At 40.9% G+C, this 23,480-nt stretch overlaps 1 pseudogene; it reads right to left on the reverse strand.

Annotated features, from left to right (window-relative positions):
* Positions 1–616: 616 nt before the first annotated feature.
* LOC130912281 (uncharacterized) overlaps positions 617–23,480 on the reverse strand; it is a 30,832-nt pseudogene continuing 7,968 nt past the window's right edge.

The raw sequence follows: 23,480 nt of genomic DNA on the forward strand, positions 1-23,480 counted from the left end.
AAAATGGGAGCAAGTAAGGCTGACCCATTAGGTCCCAGACGCTGTCGGCATGTTCTCTGGCTGTGTTAAAACCACACCCTACTCAAATGCCAACTGTTTTTAAACCAGAAAGTTGACAGTATTGTTAATTATTCATGTTTAGCTTGATAAAATGGATTACGTGGGAAATATAACTTGTACAATTTGTATTCCTATTTGTTCATTGTATTACAGTATATATCACTATATGATCACACAGTTGTTTTTGTATTTTGTTTAAGACAACAGTGAGCAGAATGTGAAAAGACAAATGCTTGAGACCAAATGCAATTTCACCATTCATCCACTTGCACTGTGTTGCAGGTCTGAAAAGAAAACTGTGTAATAAAAGTAGACCCTTGTGATCCACGTAAGGCTCTATGATGTTTTAAAGCATCATAGTGTGGTCCTGCCAAAGTGGCAAGGCCGTCTCATTGGATCCGTGAGCCGTCCCGTATTCTTAAGTTTGGCTTTTGCATGTTCTAATATACACTTTTGGTGCAACTTTAGACACATCATCAGTGTTGGCACCTGGGTTCACTGGGTGTTTTGGGTCTCACAACATACACTCTCGCCCAGGGGACCCAGCCGGGGTTGATCAAGTCCCGGTTTGTGTCTTAAGAGCATGTGACCACGTGTCACCCCGCTTGATCAACAACCATCTGGACGCCTTCTCTGCTGCATCACTGATACTCTTAATGGCTAGCCTGTTCTGCAGTCCCTTCACTCCCAGCATCTTGAGTGCCCTGATGAGTGACTGACCGGCGAATCCTCTGCACCCGACTTCTGTGGGATTACACCGGGTCTTCCATCCCCTGCTTCGGCATTCCCCTGCCAGTTCCTCATACTTGGCTCTCTTCCTCTCGAAAGCCTCCTTCATCCTGTCTTCCCAGGGAACAGTCAGTTCCAGCAGGACCACTTGCCTTGTTGTTTCTGACACAAGGACGATGTCAGGCCTCAGTGTGGTCACCGTGATGTTCTCTGGGAACTTGAGCTGTTTCCCTAGGTCGACTTTCAACTGCCAGTCCTGGGCTGTTGCCAAGAGACCACCTGCTTCACCCCGCTGCTGCTGTAGTTTCTCCCAGCTCTGACAAAGGCGATGGACTGCCTTGCTGGCTTTTGGTGTTTGCTGGAGGAAATCCCTGTGCTGATGGCCTCAGCGATGACTCGCAGCACTTGGTCATGACGCCAGCGGTAACGTCCCTCTCCCAGTGCTCGTGGGCAGCAACTCAGGATGTGCTCCAGCGATCCGGTCCTTTGGCAGAGTGGGCACAGTGGGTTCTCAGCCAGGCCCCAGCGGTGGAGGTTGGATGGGCTTGGTAGGACGTTGTAGACCGATTGGATGAGAAACTTGATCTGGTGTGGCTCAGATCGCCATAGCTCTGTCCACGAAATCTTCCGGCCAGCCGCCTCTTCCCATCGGGTCCACGCTCCCTGCTGCCGCATTCCTACTGCCCTACTGCAGCGCTCTTCCTCCACCCCTGCCCGAACTTCTTTCTGGATAAGCAGGCGCCTTTCCTTCCCCTGTGTCTTGTTGTTGGATGGTCTTTGGTAACTCCCAAGTCCTGCTCGTCCCCATGCCACTGTTCCCACCAGCTCACTGTGCCGCAGGCGGGACTCAGCCTGGTCGACTGCCTCTTTAGCGCATCACTTCCTGCCGGTCCTCACCTGTATGCCAGCCGAGGAGACTCTGCTGTCACTTGAGTCCCTGTACAGCAGCACCTCTCTTGCTCGGGTGACCATAAACTCCTCCAGACTGCTGAAGGGCAGAGTCAACTTGTTGTTTGTCCCGTACAGTGCGATGCTGCTGAGGCTTCGTGGAAGGCCCAGCCACTTCCTCAAGAAAGAGCTAACCTTCCTCTCAAGGCACTCGAGGGTGGTCATTGGCACATCGTAGACCAGCAGTGGCCAGAGGAGTCGAGGCAAGATTCCGTGATGGTAAACCCAGGCTTTAAACTTGCCTGGTAGCCCTGACTTATCCACCGCTCTCAGCCAGGCTCCCAACTCCTCTGATGTTGCATGGAGTGCTGTGGTGTCCTTTAAGGTGCTGTCGTAGATCTTCCCCAGGCTCTTGACTGGCTTCTCTCCCACTGATGGAATCTGGGTGTCTCCTATAGAGAAGTGAAACTTGTCTGAAACCTTCCCCTTCCTCACCACCAGAGACCTGGACTTGGCTGGCTTGAAGTTCATCCTGGCCCAGCTGATGAGATGCTCGAGGCCTTGGAGAATCCATCTGCAGCCCGGGACTGATGTTGTAGTTACAGTTAGATCGTCCATGAAAGCTCTAATGGGGGGCTGTCGCATACCTGAGTTGGTTAGTGGTCCTCTACACTCCACCTCTGCTGACTTCACTAGCATATTCATAGCCAAGGAAAACAACACCACGGAAATTGTACATCCTGTAATGATGCCCTTCTCAAGGCGATGAAATGCAGATGTCACATCTCCAGAAGTGACTCTCAAATCAAAGCAGTTGTAATAGTCCAGTATGAGGTCCTTGATCTTGTCTGGGACGTGGTGTCGATCAAGCGAGACTTCCACCAGCTTGTAAAAGTAATGACTACGGTACTTTCGTCCTGGATTCTGGTTTCATGCATTTAAAAAGTATGTAATGTAAAAATTGCAAATCCAATAGCAATTTGTCAGAAAAATTGCAGTTATTATTTTTTTCTGTCAATCTCATGCAGCCAAATCTTTGTGTTGTATTTATAGACAAGTTTCTGAGGTACTTCCACATTTCTGCTTGTGACCTCCGTTTTCCATGTTCTCTAACCAAAACAACAGTGGATCTGGAGTGGAATCCCTCATCAAAATCCCTTAAAAAAAGACAATTTGGAAATACCGCATCCATCTGTCATCATCCAAATATGGGAGGACAACATGTTCATGAAGGCAGATGTGGAACCAAGTTGTTGTCTTTGATATTGTTAGTACGATGATTATTGTAATTTGTTAGGTCTAAACTTAATACTTGAACTAAGAAAACAACAAAGACCTAGGAAGGGACGGGAGAAAGATCAGACCAGGAACGGAGGAGATATGCTGACTGCCGTCAGGAGAAAAAGGTTGATGCGAGCGCGTGGCTCGCAGCAAGCTTCTCTGACTTTCACCCTGAGGAGCACAGCTTTTATTGACAAGTGAGAAAGTTTCAACATACATGTGTGAGTTTCACATCTTGAGAAATAGCTGTTATCTTGAGAAAAGAATGCGGGCAGTTATTTGTCTTGTCTCATTGTGTTGAAACTTTATGGTCAGCAATAGAAACCTAAAACAGGAAATCAGCCCCTCTGGGTCAAACTGGGCATCTGTCCTTCAGTTGAATGTGACCTTCCGCGGCACATTCTTTCTTTTGTAAGGCCTTAAGACTGTTAAATAAGACAAGTAGCTATAACTATTAGTTTTAAACACACATTATTAACCTTAGCATGCAAAAGTATTAGAGCACATCTTACATTTCCCTCCTGTTGTGGGTTTAAAACTTTTCAGCTTTCATCAAAGTTAGACATTCCCGAGAGTGGGGTTGGTGTCTGACTCATCAATTATCCATTAGCAGGAGTTATAAACTGCCACGATAGAGGCGAAAAAAAACCCTTAACATTAAGGAAAAATTCCCCTATTCTCTCCCCATTTACGCTAGGGACGAGAGAAGCTTCATGCCATGGCTCCATGGAAAACACACAATTCAACACAACATTTAGTAAATGTAGGTACAATCTGGGACTCTTTTGAACGCCATATTTCAGCGATTTATGATCGCCGCGTCGGTGTTATTTATCGAGAGTCCATAGGGTTGCAGAGTCGGGATGGCCGGGGTGGGGAATCTGCTTTAGACGGTAGTGTCCGTATTGTCACTGTCCAAATCAGTATCTGGTTCTTCTAGGGGGACCTGTGACACAAGGTCGTATTTGGCTGAACAGGCGACAAACATGGTGTTGACCTTTTGGTCCACAGTAGAGAGCAGGCGTTTGACAATGACGGGCTGCCAGCAGGGTGGAAAACCCTCCACCGCTCTTTATGACTTTAGGTGAGGTCGGGACATTAGGAATCGGGGTCTGGTGGACTGGCGTCGCTAGGTCCATCTGGCAACCGGAAGAGTTTGCACTGGGACTGGCGAATTCACCCAGTGCCTCCGTAAACTTTCACTGCAGTCGGGCTGAAGCCCACCATCTCGTAAGGACCGTCCCAGCGTTCACTCAGCGTTTACTGTCCCACCAGGCACGCTGCAACACTTTCAGGATCACCAAGTCTCCGACCCGCACCTTAAGAGTCTGTGGATCAGAACATTCTGGCAGATCATTGTTGTCGCAACCTTGTCTTGGATCAAGCTGTTTCTTTATGTGAGCTGGAATGCTGCCAGAACCTTTAACAGGTCCTGGGTTTCAATCTGGAAGTCTAAAAAGTGGCAAGTTCTTTCCTTCTGCATCAGTCTGGTATTAATTTGTCTTTTTCCACTAGTCCAGCCGACTGGGGTCTGTACATGCAATGGGTTTTCTCCTTTTTTTTCCATTTCAATGTTTAACAGTCTGCCCACTTCCATTAGGCCCTCAACTCTGAAGTGGGGTCCATTGTTACTTTGGAAAATGGCAGGTATGCCAAATGTTGGAATAATTCTATCACACATTGCATTAATTACTGTTTTTTCATCCTCATGTGCGCTAGCAAAAATCTTAACTCATCTAGAAAATACATCTATTTATCCCCAGGCAATATCTTTTCCCCAACACTCTATTTAACTCAATATAATCCATGTCCAATGTATGAAATAGTTCGGGTGGTTCTAGAAACCTCCCTCTTTTCAGTCTCAAATAACCTTGTTTATGCAATGTAAACACTGTTTGAAAAAAAATTTTTTTCAAGTTTTTGTTATTTAAGTATGAATTAAAGACACTGGGCCACAATTGTCATAGTGTCTATTAACCAATTATTAACCAACTCAATCCTCTCCCCTGTAGACACTTGACAATCATGTGGCTCAATTCAGCTGCCCATATGATCAATAATTTTGGGAGAAACCTTTCATCGCCCATTTTTTCTTTTCTGTTTGCGATGCTATGTTTTGATAGCCTTTAAGGTTTTTTATCTATTAGTTGTTGCGGTTCAGTTTCAGCCAATAGGTGTATTTTAGCTTTATTGCGTTGATTTACAACCGCTATCTTGGCTGCGTCATCTGCTAGCCTGTTCCTGATTGACACGCTATCAAGGCCATTAATTTGGGCTTCACACTTACAAATGGTTAACGCTTTTGTTAGTTTGGATGTGCCAAGACTGAGGAGCCTGCCAAGTCTGTTTACAGTTTCCTGAAAGGTACTTCGGCTTCAGGTGTCCAATTCAATTGATCATTCATTGACATTGGCTTGAGGTCAAAATCTAACAGCCAGGCTCGGCAGTGATTGCACAATCCTAAAAATAACATCATTTGTTTTTTGGTTTTGCTGCATTTGAGATTGTTTGTTTTCGCGCTACTGCAGAATTCTCAGTTAACCTAATTTGTCAGCACGGTCTAAACAATTGACTCATTATTCAAAACAGGAAACCAAATTAAATTAGCTTTTATAAACTCTACATTAAAACATATCCTCAAAACAAACCAAATGTTATGTCAATAAAAATGTGAAATAAAGATACTGAGGATAAACGTGATATATTCAAAGTCTAAAATCAAAGATTAAGCTTATCTTGGGAGAATGGTAATCATGTATCGTAAATTCAAGAATAACGAATAACCCATTTCTAAAACCCCATGCTATTACTGTTACCGTTACTATTACCGTATCAAAAACAGTTTACGTTCCGCAATCAACCCAAAGTTAGAGTTACAATTCTCCCAGTATAATAATTTCCACTTGGCAAATGCCAATATTTGCTTATGATCAATTTTTTTGTCAGCTCCCATTTTAATCAGTAAATTGAATTTTGCAGTGGCATTAATATATCGCGCAATGTTCCACTCAAGATTACAAAAATGGAATGAATTTGTCTTTGTGGTGGAATTTCTTTAGAGCTGACAAAATGTCTTTTCACCTTCTTTGGGTCACTGTTGAAGATTCATCAACATGTAATCCAAAAATTACGATTCCACTACGCAATTATAATCTATTCAATTAACTGTTTTTAGTCAAATACAGTATCTCAATAGGCCTAGGGTATCTTTGGGTAAATTTTGTAATCAATTTAAATTTCTATTTCAAATTTGAATTTTCCATATGACAGTGTGTTGTCCACATAAGTCAAAATCAGACTTTTTTACCCAGGCAAAGTTTTTCATTTGAATGGGAGGGTATTGTAGGACAGCAATACTCTTTTAAGCAATCTTTTTTTATTCCACTATGACTTCTCTGCTATTCTTTAACACTTATTCAATTTTTAATTCCAATCATTTTCAACTGACATCCATATAATTTATAATGGAGGATAATTCAGCAGTCCAGAGGAGAACAAAGAATGTTTTTTCGTGCACTAAAAAACATCCATTTGTATGTCACTCCAGGTTGGTAGAATTATCTGCTTTACGTGTGAATTTTTAGAACGTTTTTTAATTCCAACTTTTGATTTGTTATCATTATTTATACACTCCCTGTAACAACTTATTTCCCTAGTTTAAACTATTTCTACCATTCTTAAAAAGCGGCAGTTTAAAATTGCTCTAACGTCTGCTAAAACTTTTGTGACATATACTAAACCGCTGCTCCTCCCTCAACAGGAGTTTGCTAACCAACATTTGGACTGTTCTTTATCTATAAGACTTGCATTGATATCGGTTATCATTCCCAAGAATTAATGGGAAGTCTTTTGACAGTTCTTACTGTATTTTGCCACGTTCTTCAAAATCTAATTTAGTCAATCTATTTACTATGTCATTATGTGTGATTCCTTTTCTCTTTAAATCTGCCAATAATGAGTACATTTTTCTATTTCTGAATCACCTTCTTCATTGTAAATTTTTATAACGTCTCACTAAGATCATTTCTTTTAAATCTAGCCGAATAATTTTCTCCATCTTACTTTGAATGTTAAGAACTAGTTCAAAGATTAATACGTCAGATTACTCTACTTACTTGGAGTAAATATTATTATTTGTTCTTATTAGCTCTATACATCTAAAAGTTGGTCATTTTTTCACCTGAATTCAGAATTTACTTTCAAATAATATTATGAACAATATTCTTGAATGAAGAACATTTCTAACAATCTAATTTTCTTTTTATCAAATATACTAGCTCTTTGCTTAAAATAAATCTGTTAAGTTTGTTTTCAAATAGCTATTTCTCAACAGTTGATCTTTTTCAAAACATTAACTATTTTCTTTCTCTTTTAGCCATTCTCTTATTTTCTTTTAAGAGCATTCTTATTTTGAATTTAGCTCAATAGTCTATTTTTATCTCTATTGAGATTCCATTTCAAACTTCTATCCTAAATAGTACAAGGGAAAGGCTGGAATATTCCCAGCTGCAATTACAACCTTCCCTTATAATTAATTTGGGCAAAAACCCAGCGGATGCCGTCGAGGACCCTATGTTGCAAATAGGGGCCACCGAAGGGCCGCACTCCTCATGTTGAAAAACTTCTCTTTTTCCCCGATTTTGCGCAATAAACGGTCAACTAATTACGCAACGAACGGTCAGCTATTTACAAACAATTCCCTCACTTATCGACGTTCGTCTCACACGCCCAAAAATTTCCAAGCCCTACATTCGCAGCTCCTCTTTGCTCTGTGAGAAGGGCCAAATGTGTGATTTCCTCTTCTGGCTTGATTTTGAGCGTTGCCAGAGTAGACTTTTCTTGCTCTCTTCATGCTTGCTTCCTCTTCGCCTTCTCGTTCACTTTGCTCGAACCTTCTTTTTCTTTGAGTTTCCCACACGGAGAGGACTTTGAGCTCGTCCTCTATTCTTTCTTTGCACCTCCCTTTTGCCTTCAATGTTCCCACATTCTCCACTTCTTCCAACGTTGGGTTAAAGTCATGATCTCTAACCCACGCTTCCAGGTAACAACAGCTTCCTGGGAATTGTTCTTGCATAAACACCACGTCAGGGTGTCCTCTTTTTTGTTTACTCTTGGCCCCACTTTTTAACTTTTATTTCATTTTTTAAATTTTATTTATTTATTTTATTTTATTTTTATTTTATTTTTATTTTATTTCTTTTATTATTTTATTTAATTATTTTTTTTAAAATTTTATTTTATTGTATTTTATTATTATTTTTTTGTTTGTTTTTTCACCTTTGTATTGATATCTTTTACGAATTTTTGCCGTGTACGGGCTTTTATCAATTTTTATATCAATTTTCACAAAGGTTTTTCTCCGTAAATGTCTCGCTTTTTGTCCATTTAAACTTTTAAGGGTCCTCAACCCGCTTTCCGACGACGCCTCGGTCGTTAACGTGTTAATTCGTGACGCAAAATACTATTTTGACACGACGTCGTGCCGTGTAGGACTATAACATGTTGTTTTACGCCAGTTCCCTGAACTACGAATGGGTTGAATTTCGATGGTTTCTTACGCGGGCACGCTAGCCTTAATTGGGTTCTCAACGGTTCCCGTGACATGGTTACCACGAACTTAATCGTTCGTACCTGCCTTTTTAGGTCGTGTCCCGTATTCTTGACACCTCAAATCGCACACCGTATCAACACCGAAAGCGTTAATTGGACAAAAATAATCCTACCTTAGTCCGTCCCTCCCTGGTTTGGTTGGGACCTGTCACCGGCGATCCGGGTCGTCGCAGGAACAAACTGACGGCCGGTCCAGTCACGTAAAGGTGTCGTTGTCTGGAGACGGCCCGTTGGTCCCGCTACGGTCCGGATGGACATGGATGTGAGGTCCCGGGTTTCGGCACCAGAGAAAAATGTTAGGTCTAAACTTAATACTTGAACTAAGAAAACAACAAAGACCTAGGAAGGGACGGGAGAAAGATCAGACCAGGAACAGAGGAGATATGCTGACTGCCGTCAGGAGAAAAAGGTTGATGCGAGCGCGTGGCTCGCAGCAAGCTTCTCTGACTTTCACCCTGAGGAGCACAGCTTTTATTGACAAGTGAGAAAGTTTCAACATACATGTGTGAGTTTCACATCTTGAGAAATAGCTGTTATCTTGAGAAAAGAATGCGGGCAGTTATTTGTCTTGTCTCATTGTGTTGAAACTTTATGGTCAGCAATAGAAACCTAAAACAGGAAATCTGCCCCTCTGGGTCAAACTGGGCATCTGTCCTTCAGTTGAATGTGACCTTCTGCGACACATTCTTTCTTTTGTAAGGCCTTAAGACTGTTAAATAAGACAAGTAGCTATAACTATTAGTTTTAAACACACATTATTAACCTTAGCATGCAAAAGTATTAGAGCACATCTTACATAATTATAGTGATGTTTAATAATATACTGTATACTATACCTACTGTACTGCTGTGTCTGAAACACATGCTATCTGCTGCTAGCCTGTTGCTATGTGTAGGATGGCACAATTATGTTCAATTTGACTACAGTTCTGTGTTTTGCGTCACAGCTTCACAGCTGAATAGCTTCGCTAAATCTAGTTATACAACGATAAAGAAATGGAAAACAAACACTCATCTACTACAAGTCATACATGAGCTTTTTGCCATGCATAAATGCATAAATTAAGTTTTTGTTGGTTTTCAGGTGGAAAACGGTGTTAAGCATAGGAAGACAACTTGATGCGTTGATGGCAAGGGCGTAGGTTTGGTCTCAACATTGATAGGGACGCTACAACAGCATAACCTGCATGTAAACTTTTTGTTAGGGACAGGACATCAATAAGACCAAACAGACTAGGTGAACAGAGGTCAGGGCTACATTTCCCACAAATATGCTGATGTGTTTCCTATGTAAAAATTAAAATAAATAAATAAATAAATAAAAATCATGGGAGAAAATCCTTTTTCAAAATAGGGGAATTCCTCCTTGCTTCATATGAAGGAAAATCACAGTGGTTGTTTTTTGGGGGGCGGGGGATGCGGGGGGAGATACTACTTAACCTATACATGGAACTACATGTTAGCCTACATTGTCCTTCACCACAGGAGTAATACATTGCTTCAATTGGTTGTCTTTTTTAATATTCTTTTCCCTTATTTTCATCTCTAAAGTGCATCAATGGGTTGAACATTTATGGGAAAAAAATCACAATCGGAATTATACTTTTTATCTTGGTTATGATTAATGTATGATTATCTGAAAATAATGTCTACATAAGCTGCAAATGAAAATATTTTAAAATAAATAATGTCGAAAATAAATTAATACATTTTAATGAATGAATGAATGCACTAATACAGGCGTCAATAACCTATGGCTTTCGAGCCAGATCTGGCTCTTTTGACGGCTGCATCTGGCTCGCAGACAAATCTTTAATTACAAAAAAAAAAAAAAAAAAAAAATTGTTATGCTCCTTTGCGCATTGCGCAAAAGGGCAACGGTCACCGGTCATATGCTGGTGTTGTGCAGTAATGAGCAGACGTGACTTTTCCGTCCGTGTTGCCCAACGACAGCCCCAAAACATCACTGCTCTAGAGAAGATCTGCATGGAGGAATGGGCCAAAATACCAGCAACACTGTGTGAAAAGATTGTGAAGAGTTACAGAAAACGTTTGGCCTCCATTATTGCCAACAAAGGATACATAACAAAGTTTTGTGGTATAGACCAAATACTTATTTTCCACAATGATTTGCGAATAAATTCTTTAAAAATCAAACAATGTGATTTTCAGTTTTTTTTCCTCCACATTCTGTCTATCATGGTTGAGGTTTACCCATGTTGACAGGCCTCTCTAATATTTTCAAGTGGGAGAACTTGCACAATTAGTGGTTGACTAAATACTTATTTGCCCCACTGTATGTAGTCTGATCAGGAGATGTTACCCACCTTCAAATATGGAGTACATGACTACATAATCACACCATTGCCAGTCAATTGGTAAATTTGAAAAAATGTGGTGGGGAAGCGAGGAAGTATGAAGGAAAGTTGTATCACGCAGCGCTCCTGTGCATCGCATTAATAGGCCTCTAATTCCTCTTTCTCTCAGCGTGGGTGGGCACTGAACTGCATTTTCCAAGTGAGCCATATGTGGTTGTTCGTCTGAAGGGATAAAAAGGCAACTCAGACCAGCTTGAATTCTATCTAAATGAAATATTTTGTGCACACAGCAGGGGGATGCACTTAGAGTAAAGTGCATCCTTTGAAATAAAGTGCACCCACTGGTCATAGCAAATAATTCTTCCATTGTGGGACTAATCATTCACCACATCTATATTCCTAACAGTAAAAGGACAACTGGCTAGTATTTAGTTGTGACCCCCCACCACCACCACACCGAACAATAGCAAAATGAAACAACTGTGTTGGGATTGACTTTAAATGTTAAATACTTGTTGAAAGCAAAAATTATAAATTTGGGGATTATTCTTCTACAGTGTATATAAAAATTTGATGGATTGTGATAATTTGCTTGTGAATGGTTTAAATATTTGGTTTGACCTGAGCTTGAGGGCCTTATGGTCTGAAGCTTTAATGGGATCATATGGGAGTTTGATATACTGTACTCCTATTGTGGTTGTTCATTAGGTTTTACTCATTAGAATAATTCAACAAACAGGAAGGGGTTTAGGGATGACAGGAAGGAAGCAGACAGAAGAGAAGAACAAACAACAAAAAATACATTATTAAATGTCTATGTTACCTATGAACATAGTGTTTTTTATCCAATTATAGTTCCCTGTGGACACCATTTGGGGGCTTGATAACCAGGAGAAAGAGGAGGGAAGCTAAATCGAAAGGAGACGGGATTAGGCGGCGTGGAGCGTACACAACTCTGGCAATGTGCGGTCCCCTCATGCCTACCGTCAATACTGCCCACCCAACTGAAGGCTAAGCCACTGCTGCAATCCCCCGACTGATGCGGCACACCATGGGATCCCCATGGCCCAAAGGCCCGGGGCAAGAAAGGATCCAAATTCTGCCTTCTCAAACCTAGACTCAGGAACATGACTTCGAGTGTTGTGATTGTGCATCATTTTAGCACAAGTATACTGTATAATGTACAAAGTACAGTATATACATGTGCTCAAACGTCAGTGGTGGTACCCTCTTTTAATGAATGAAATACCCACAGCCGTTACAGAAATCACAAAAAAAAAAAAAAAAAGTAAATATGAATTGACAAAATTATGAAAATTAACCTATAGAAATCAGACATTGTTTTGGAATTTCACAGTAAATCATAAAAAGTGATACTCAAAGGTACCCTACACATCTATCTTGGGACCACCCTTGTTGATCATTTTCAAAGAGCAAGTTGAAAAGACATTGGTTGATCATTTCTACTTTTATTATTAGTGGGCTTTGCTCATAGTCAGGTGTGGCTTAAAGTCTGGATAATAAGGTACCTGCTTATTTAAAAGCATGAATGTGCTCCAAGCCTAGTTGGTTTTCTTGGTTAATGTCATAGTTCACATGACCCTTTTACGATCATCATATATTTATAAAAAAAAATACTACCAATAAAGCTAGTTATATAGAAATGTGGTTGATTGGTTGCCTTGTCTATCTCACAGTTCTGAGATCAAGAGTTCAGTCCCAGGCTGGTCTTACTGTGTGGAGTTTGCATGTATTCCCCGTGTCGGTTTTCTCCCTGTACCCTGGTTTTCTCCCACATCACAAAAATGTGAAAGGTAGGCTGATAGACCACTTCAAATTGGTATGCATGTGTGAGCTATTGGTTGTTTGGGTTCTTATGCTATCCTGTTGGCTGGACATTGGTATACCTCGCCTACTGCCCATGGTTAGCTGAGATAGGCTCAAGAACCCCTGTGAGCCTAGGAGGGATAAGCGGAATGGAAGATTAATGAATTGCTATAGAAACCAATGAGATCAGAGATAGTCTCATAAACTGATGTTTTAATGGTTTCGATTGTTGCTAGGGCCAATCCTTTTGTCCTGGTTTAACACTGTTTGTGCCTGTTCCACACTGTGATTCAAATTATCTTTTGACACATCACAGAAATGAAATTAAACAGGTTATTACAACCCCTTGTGCTCATTTTTGTTTCAACACTCCACTTCTGCTAGATTACTGGAGAGAGATTATGCGGGCTGGAAGCCACTCCAGTGAAATTGAAAGGTCACCTTTGCTTGTATTTGAACAAAAATGAAAATAAATAAATAAAAGGGTGTACTTCATGCTGCGGAAGATAATGGACTGCAACTGAGCTAATTTAATCCATGAAAAAAAAATCTATGCACTGAAACAGAGGCTACAATATGCAGTTATTTAGCATCGAATAATTGTACATTAATATTGTATTTCTTACTTTATATCATACAGTCAGTGTCGTATCCAATTTTCTTCCCAAGACCTTGATAATTCTTCATGCCCTCAGGTGTTGGCTGCACAGGAGCGAGCAACTAATACAGGCAGACATTTGCAAGGACAGTGCACTTATTCAACAATAAAGCAGTACAATAAACAAGGTCGTAGCAATTGTACTTTCTGTGTACCTGTACATATGGTTCCATGGAAGGATACTTTAAGATGCTGCAATGAATGATTTGTTTCTAATAAATGCTCACAGCCCCATTGATCGTTGCATAAACACTAAAAACAGCTACTCACTCAATATGTTGCTCAATCATGATAAGGTATTGCAACAGTCATTCTCAAAAACAGTAGCAAATTCAACATATTGTATCACATCAAAGTGATATTCACTGGCACCGCGCCAGGAGTCACTCAATGCCAAAAATATCTTGAAAAGTGTAAAAACCCAAGGCATTTTAAAGTATTGAAATTCTTAGAATCTAACTACAGAGCAAAATAATGAGAAAAATAATAGTAATGCCATACTCTGAAAACATGATTTTTTTACCACCCTTTGCTTCGAGAGAATACTATGGATAGTTAAAATCTATTGAATAAAATTGTAACTGCGTAAAGCCAAATCAAAACTGAAGTTGTCCAAGAGAATTTAATGAATGGAACAAGTCCAAGATGACACTCCCCCTATTTAGAAAATTAATTAAACCTCAACAGATCCCACATGAGATATGGAAAGTCTCCCTCTTTGGGTGACACCTCAACAGACCCTGGATTTAATTTGGGCGCCAATTATCACGAACCGTTGGGGTGGGGGATTTGTCTATACCTTGAAAAGCACAGGCGCCCCATATTACTTGGATGGTAAATGAGAGATTAGAGTTACGGTATAAGGAGATCCACACTGAGAAACGAGCATTCAGTACAATGTAGCGGTTGACTAATACATTTTTGAGAGAAAATTTAGAGCCATAAGAAATGTAACCCTGGCTAAAGTTAACATTCACATAGAAAATTACAATTTCAAAACACATGTATTTCGGGGCGGCATGGTAGATTATTGGGTCGCATGACACTTCCCAGCTCTGAGCCTTCCTCTGTGGAGTGTGCATGTTCTCACCATTCATGTGTGGGTTTTATCCAGGTACTCCCATGTCCTCTCACATCCCCAAAACATGCATGGTAGGTTATTTGTACCCTGCAAATTCTCCGTAGGTGTGATTGTGTGTATGACAGGTTGTTTGTACATACAGTATGTGTCCTGTGATTGGCTGGCCACCAGTTCATGGTATACCTCTCATCCTTCCATTCTCCTCCTGTGATAGGTGTCAACAGCGCCACTCCCTTATGACGATAAGCAGTACAGAAGATGAATGGAAGAATTTCATATTTGTGTAAAATGTCTGCCACATGTTAAAATCGAACTGCAGAGTGGTTGTCTCCATGCAGCTTTATTTATTTATTTATTTTTAAGGAACATTTAAATTAGCTAATTAAAATAGTGTTAAAAATAAAACAGTCAGCTCATCGTTAACAGTAGAGGCAAACATTGTTAATGTAGGTAATTTGCATTTTCAATGTATGTGTGTATTGTATGTTGTACGTATATGCTCCAGTCCCATCATGCTTGAGATTCTATCAGCCCCAGAAAGCTCAATGAACTCAGCTAGAGGTGAAAAATGGGGGGGGGGGGGGGGGGGGGAAGCCAGCAAGACCATATCCACTCACCATTTTATGTAATGCTACCCATGATTAGGGTCAAAGGTAAACTGGCGCCTAGAAATGTATCAGTCACAGGGTACATAAATTCTATTTATTAGCTGACCTAAGAAACACATATTGGAATATGGGATGTACCTGGAGAATAACCACGTAAACCAATTATGCCTGAGAGAGGTCAAATGAATCATGCCAAATGCAGACAAGTGATAAAGTCCAACACTGATATCTAGTTTGAGTTTGCAGTAGTGTTGGTTTCCCTGTCCCTAAAAACAGTATAACCCTGATTTCATTCACGATGTCGCAATTCCACGTGAAAACAATGTAGTATTCATGCCAGGCCCTAGAAGGCAGTGTAGTTTTACAAGGCGACAGCCAATGATGCACTCCCTTGACAAAAACGTCCTCAGCCCAGAAGCCAACATACCCACCCACTCGAAGCAATGGCATCCACATTTTTTTTTCTTTTTCTCCAAAAGGCACAAAAAATGCAAACATTATACACATTTAAATTAAAAATATTATTAAAAACAGTAAATTAAAGCCGATGTTCCACCATGTTTGCTGTTTTCAATGTTTAGTAGCAGCGCTGTGCACGCCCAAAGTGGCGTGTGCGAGTGCTAACGTCATCGGCGCGAGAACTTTCTATTTATATGCTTGCAGAGCAAGCCGAGGAATCGAATTCTTCCACTTTGGAGCCCGGAATCAAAGGTTTGCGTCTTCACCTTCTGTTTTTGAAGTCACCATATAAAGGCGAAGTCATTCCGCAACACAATTGTTGCGTCTTTGTGTCGTAGCATCACCATGTAAACTCTCTTTTTAGTGTCTGCAAAATCTATGTTATATTGTGGACAGTGCTAGCTCAAGTGTGCAGTGTTTTTGTCAAGCAGAAGCTAGATGAAACAGCGCTGCTGCCACGGGGACGCGCGTCGATGTGTGCAGGCGTGTGTTTACCCAGAGTATTTGACCTGAACCCTCTCTATGTTGAACAAAAGCTAAAGGGCTTTTTGGGGCAGTTTTAGTTAAAATGTCAAAGTTCTGTTTCATTATCAGAGCATTGGTTTAGCATGCATGGAGCAGGAAATTATTTTAAATTAACACTATAAATCGCATATAGTACTTTTAAATGAAGACCATAATTTGTTTTAAGGTGCCAATGTTTAAGTAAACAGCCGGCTGTGCGTCAGACTTGACTGCTTATCTTTCTGGTGTGTAACTTGCCAATCACCATATCACCCAGGTGTGACTAATTTTAATGCTAAACTAACCATGTTGAGGGCATTGATTTGTGGGATTGGTAAATCAAGTGATGTCTGACAAGTTATCCATATTATAGAGTGGTGAAGTAGAAGAGACCCTTAGTCAAGTGATGGCTGACAGATCGTCTATATCAGGGGTGTCCAAACTACTCCACATAGGGCCACAATGGGTGCTGGATTTCCTTCCAACAAAACAAGACCACATCTTTCCACTAATCTGGTGTCTTACAAGTGTAACCAGTTGATTGCAGTCCGGTGCTGCTTGCTTTAGCAGAAACATCATTGGATAAACTGAATGTGCTCGATTGGTAGGAAAAAAAAAACAGGACCCCCAGCGGCCATTGAGGACCAGTTTAGATACCTCTTGTCTATATTGTAAAGAGTGGTCAAGTAAAAGAGAACCTTCATGTCCAGCTCTGTTTCACCTAATTTTCGACAGTTGAGATCTTATTTCAAGGTTCACAAGCCATTTCTCGAAATCCTTCATACTTATGTTCTTGCAAACTACAAAAATGTAAACAGTGTCGGCAGGGCCGGCCCAGGCCCTTTGGGGGCCCTAAGCAAAATAATGCCAAGGGGCCCATATTTATGTAAAAATGTATTAAAATTGTAACCTTATGTACATCTTTCTTGATTCTTGATCACATAACTATGTACACGACATTGCCAAGCATTACCTTGAATTGTACATTTGGGAAAATCATCCGTGAAGAGGATGGTATTCCACCTCCAATTCCAAGATACTTCTCAATAGCTCATTTGAATCAGCCAAAGTAAAAAATATGATTGCATGGAACAAAATTCAGCCCAGGAAAATATTCGTCAACAAAAATGTGTACTGCGGGGAGTGCACAACTAATTAAGTAGATTCACCGTAGGCTGATACATGGCATACTACTTGATAATAATGTGCGATATAAATGCAATGAGCCAGATAATTTTCTCCAGGGTATTTTGCCGACTATTTTTTTTACCTTTCCACACTTCGTTTAAGGTGCGTTTAAGCCGCCCCCCGCTTCTGCAAGGTACGACTGCATTTGCGCAAACTACGCATGCGTAGAAAGGAGAAGCCTAATGTGTTACGTCATCGCCCGCGCGGTTTACCTCTGAACCGGAAACTCATTACTTGCCCGCAGCAAATTTCGAAATTACTACAAATACTATCATTATTTTGTGATCACTTTTTTTTTCGTGATTGCAGTTGAACGCATCACGCAGGAGCGAGAGTGAAGGGAGAGCCCTTTTACGAGCAGGCGCCAAGTTGTGATAGAAATACATCTTTATAAAACAACGTAAGCCTGACATTATTACTTGGGATGTTACAATCGATGCTCAGTTGCGCTCTCGCCACTTGGAAAATAACAAATAGAAGCATATGGTGTGGCACTGCGTGTATTTCCTGTGAACTTGTGCATAAAAGTAGCGATCCTGGAAGTGGCGACAGTTTTGAAAGGCAGAAATGACTTGGGAAAAAAACTGATCGCGCGCCTCTTTGACTGGTGGTACCACGCAGGTCAATTTCGGGGTTTAATTTTCATCTACGCATTTTTATATACCGAACTCATTTTTGGTCGGCGTTGAGTTGGGAGGGGCCAGCCCCGCAGCTGGCTGATTGGATACAACTCGGGAGACGAGCTCTGTAAAGAACGCTCATCTCCACCACCTCATCCGCAATGGGAGGACCCCAAATGGGCACTTAATTGAAGCATATTATTGAGACGTAGTTTGAAGGTTCAAGAAAAATGTGTGGAAAAGACAAGAGCAGCAATGCCATGTCGTGATCGTCCGCCGCCATTGTTTACGATGCTGTCATGCCGCACTAAAAACAGCGACGACATCACGTCCCTTGCCGAGTATCCGAATGTTGCACGATGAAAGCAGTCCATATTCGGCGGCACGTAGGCGCGGGTAACATACCCGCCTACATTAGCCATCTAACAACGAATCCGGGTAATAGGACTATACCACATGTCGGCTACACTAGTATGCCAAGTAATTAATATTAATATTAAATAAATTTTAATATAAATTTAAGGCCATTATCCATCCTAGTGTAGACGTAGCCTATATCTACGCTCACCAGTCCAAATTGTTTTACAACAATTAGCGGAAGCCGTACATTTGCCGTTGGCGACAGGTGACAACTCGCTCCGGGCCTTCGCCCTGCGGCTAATGACAATTACCAGACATATTGACCCGCTCATCTGACAACAACGTTCAAGTCAAAGTGTCTTGCACAACAACAACTTCAAATACATGCTGTATTACCTTGATACTGTTGTTTCGTTTCTTCTCCGATTTTCTTCTTTCGTTTCTCTGCTCCAAAGGATAAATTCTCATCGACGTATTCATGCATCTATTTTCCAAGCAAGTTTGAGCACCAATCATTGCAAAGCAGGTTCAACGTCACTCTCCAGGTTGCCAGATTGTAATAACAAGAAAATGGATTTTTGCATAGATAAACGGCAATGCGCGCCACATTATTCACGATGCTGTATTAACAATGTATAAAATGCGGTTGCCAGATTGGGGCCCCCTAGTGGTGGCTCTAAGCAGCTGCGTAGTCTGCGTATAGACCCTACCCACGTGACGTCACAACTCCGCCCTCCTGACTGGTGCCGCCCAATTGTCCGTCAACACATCGTGTTTACCTGTTACGGCTACGTACATTCCTCCTATTTACGACGTGTTTTTCTGCTTGTTAACATTAATAATCAAAATGGTGAAGGCGTGTGTGGCGGTCGCTTGCAATAACAGAGAAGATAGACGGAGAAGACGGAGAGACTTGAAGTTCTACCGGATTCCGAGAGACCCGGAGAGAAGAGAGCGAGATGGGCTGCTGCAATTCGAAGAGAAAACTGGGCTCCAAACGATTACCACAGATTATGTAGTAGTCATTTTATATCTGGTAAGATGCATTTAATATATATTTAGAGGGTTTTGGGCTGACAACCACAATTAAGATCATTGCTAGGCTAATCGCCGACAACATACACGTATGTATGTAGTGAGAGTGCTATCGCTAAACCATATAAACATTAAAAGCCCTAACTCCATTGACAAACGACATGAAATACATTAGACTTGACAGTGGATGTTAGCAATAACAAAAGATTTTGAATTGAAAATTTCGTAACTCACCTTTCCAAGCACAAGATAGATTCTTGCCGAATTTTCGTGGACGAGGACCTGTTTCACCCAACCAGCAACGAAGTATTTATAAGCCTCCAAGCTCTTGAAGTTTTTCAAACTTTCGTGAGAATAGGCTGATTTTGTGTGTACAAGATAGTTGTACAGTTCAGGGTAGCTAGCAGATGTCAGGCGAATACGGCGGAGACAGCGGGTCGAAAAACATCGATTTAGGCATCAAATATGGATCTGGCGAATGGATAAACTGAAGCTTTTCCACATAACGCCTTTTATGCAACGCATCAAGTGAGTTTACGGCATCCGAAAGCACCGGGTCTTCCATGAAATGCATTATAAATTGCTCGATCAATTGAGACCATTGATAATACAGACACAAAATGACGGACAAGTGGGCGGAACCATACAGCGAGCACGTGATTTTGTGACGTCGGTGGGTAGGGTCTATAGGCTGGGCCGGCCTTGAGTGTCGGACCAATTACAGTTCCTATTCTAAGGTTCACATCTGACTAAGTATGGTCGAATACTACAGATGAGTTCTACCATTTCTTTAAGTATGCATCAGTGGAGACTTAAGTGGACTAGCTTGGGGGTTGTTTGTAACCCATAATGCAGGTCACGGGGGAGTTAAAGTTCAAGCTTACCATACTTGGCTTTTAGAAATGGTCACCATCCCATGCTGATGCTATTGTGAATTGTGTAAGAACCGATAGGTGTGTTTTATTGGCCAAACAATAAATAGCATATAAAGTCAATGCATAATTTCTGATTACAGTTCTGCAAGTGAATACTACACAAATAGTTTTAAATTGTGGTACCCAAATGAAAACAAAAAAAGCTGTCTTTAGGTGAAAAGCAAGTAACTGTAAAGTTCACCATAGTACACCACATTTTATAGATCTTGGTGTTGTCTAGAGCAGGGGTTTTCAACCCAGTCCTCAAGGCACACTGTGGGTCCTGGTTTTTGTTCCAGCCGATCCAGCAGAGACAGTTGAACCAATGAGGCTTCTGCTAAAACAAGCCACACCTGACTGCAATCAACTGATTGCACTTGTAAAACACCAGATTGGGGAAAAAGTGTTGTCATCTTGTTTGGTAAGAATGAAATCCTGCACCCACAGTGTGCCTTAGTGGAATAGGTTGGGGACCCCTGGTCTAGAGCCCCTGTCAGACAAACGCAGACAAACGCTGAAGTCCAGTTAAATCCTTGGATTTATGTAAACGAGTAGCCCTTATTTCTGAAAGCAATTTCCTGGTTCGCCTGACACGGAGATGACACGGACATTAACTGGGTCGCGTCCGAGTAGCATAATGCAGCATGTGTGACAGCAACCGTTTAATTCCCGAGTCACAGTGTGAAGGCTGATGACGCAAATATCCTGGCGGGCTGATTATCATTTCCTCTTTCTTCACAGTAAGATGAAAAAGCGGTAAACAAACATCGCAGTTATCAACATGGCAAACTGGAAAGATAGCAAAATTAAGCTGGAAACAAAGAAATTGAATTGCTATTGGATCTAAAAGCTGAGGAAAAGACAGTCCAACATCCATATTTGGAAATGCGTGGTTTATTTTGTTGTTTAAAAATGATGCAATGTCCGGGTTACAAAATCCTGCCCTGCCCCTGCTCTCCCCGCACAGAGAGCACAAGTCGCCAACCTGGGACGAGTCTGAAAGTGTCCAACCCGGGTAACCCCCGATATTTCTCCCCATGTCTGAAAGCCATGACACGAGTAAAACCCGCGTCACATTACACGGGAATTTAGCGGGATATAAGTCTGAAACGGAATTAGTTCTCAACTCCCAAAAGTCTTGGTTTTGTCTAGGTCTCAGACTGGCTGGAAGGCTGGATTTGGAATTTTCTCTAGATACCAGTAATCGATACCAGTATCAGACTGATATTCTATTTTTCAACTTCATGAAAGGAATAACAAAAAGAAGCAAGTAAAACAATATCTTCAACTTTTGTTGAACTTACATCCAAAATGACTGCAACTTTAAGTAACCTACAGTGGGGAGAACAAGTATTTGATACACTGCCAATGGGTTTTCCCATTGGCAGTGTATCAAATACTTGTTCTCCCCACTATAAGTGAATCTCATTTTGCCTACCTAAGATAATTTTTTCTGGCAAGAGGTTATAATTAAACCTAAACTCATTGTCTGCCATTTATGTACAATGTTATAGACAAGTTTTCGAGGTGCTTCTGCTTTACTTTCGCATTCCTTCCATTTTACACTTTTTCCAACCAAAACAACAGTTGAGCTGGAGTGGCATTACTCATCAAAATCCCTCAAAAAAGACAATTTCGAAATGCGGCATCCATCTGCCATCATCACGGCATGGGAGGGCAACATGAAGAAATGGCTAAGAGTCGCCACAACCAAAATAGTTTTGTATTTTTTTAATTTAATGGCAGTGGAAGGAAACACAGTCAGGAACCTGAAAAGCTCTGACGCATCCAGTTGAATGTGTTCTAATACATAAATATGGGAAATTTGAGTTCATTAAGGCAGATGTGGAACGAAGACAGTGCCACCACAAAGCAATAACTGGTACAACTATGTTCAATTCACTACAATTCTGTGTTGCGTCATAGTTGAGCCATAGCTTTGCATTAGCTTCAACGACAAAGAATGGAAAACAAACACTCATCTACTACAAGTTATACACGGGCTATTTACCATAAATGCATAAATTCAAGTTTTGCACGTTTTTTGTTCGTTTGTTTACAGGTGGAAAACGCTGTTAGGCAAGGGAAGAACACTTGATTTGCCTCATAACAACACTTACGTTGATGGACATATATCCAGACTATGTGCGTTATACCTTGATGATGGAAGGCTCGATTTATTCTCCACCTTCGTCAATATTTTTTAAAATATTGACGAAAAATTTTATGAATTGTGATTTATTGACCTGTTTTGCACATCCACCAAATGTTTTAAATAAAACAAGAAATGGAATCATGCTGCCCAAAAGTTTTATTGTGATCAGTCCCTGCAATAAAAAAGAATTACATACTATTTTTGTTTATATGTACACGGGCTATAAACTCATAATACCGTAACTTTTACCTAACTAGATGATAACTACCTTAAAGTATTTCCTTGTTTCAACAAAATCCATGTAAACCCTTCTGCATTCGGCAACTGTAATATTTTAGTCACTCAAGTGGCCGGCGTATTAATCCACACCCATGTTAACATAGGCTGCACAGATTGTTAGAATTTTGTCCACGAACAATCAATGAAGTGATAACAACAAACATGCAATCTTGTAGGGGGTTCTTTTAGGGTAAAACTGCGAGCCAAATCCTTAATATGCTGCTGGTTTCGATATAGGCAAGGTAGATCCACACTGGTGCTTTGAAGCTGGACGCTATTCAAAACACTCCACTTCCAAGCATATATATGGGCGCTTCCAGGAGTTTACAGAACCAAGCACAGCACAGAAAGAGTGTTATCTAGGTCGTGCTGAATCCATTTTTTTTGGAGAATCCGTGGGTTCCTCTGGTTTGATTTGGCAGTTTAAAAATTTTTCTACTTCAACCGCAATTCATGGTGTTTTCCCTAAACCGGAAGTTTGTAGCAGAAAATGTCAAAGATTGCGCCGCCCATGTTTCGCTCAGGAAACTTGTCTATATGTCCAATCCATTTAAACTTGGAGTGACGACCAAATGATTGCCAACCCTCCCAGTCAAAATGGGTTGAACTTCCATCGCCATTAATGGTAGCTAATGAGTTAAATTCGGCCTTTTTCAAAAGAAATGTCCGGTCTTTAAATCTAATTGAATACACACAAGGACTTACAGTAGTTCAGCAAGATCTTTAAAGGTTCTCTTTCACCATATTTTTTATGATCTTTGATCTATATTATGTGTAACTCTTTGGATTTTGATGGGAGGGAACCTGGAATATTTGAAATTTTTGCACATTGTGCTCATTGAAAGAGTTGCATGCACCATGTTTGTTTGGCTCTCCAATTGAGAGAGAATACTCTTTAGCCCATTT

Source organism: Corythoichthys intestinalis, chromosome 1 (assembly GCF_030265065.1).
Source record: "Corythoichthys intestinalis isolate RoL2023-P3 chromosome 1, ASM3026506v1, whole genome shotgun sequence".
Classification (NCBI taxonomy): domain Eukaryota; kingdom Metazoa; phylum Chordata; class Actinopteri; order Syngnathiformes; family Syngnathidae; genus Corythoichthys; species Corythoichthys intestinalis.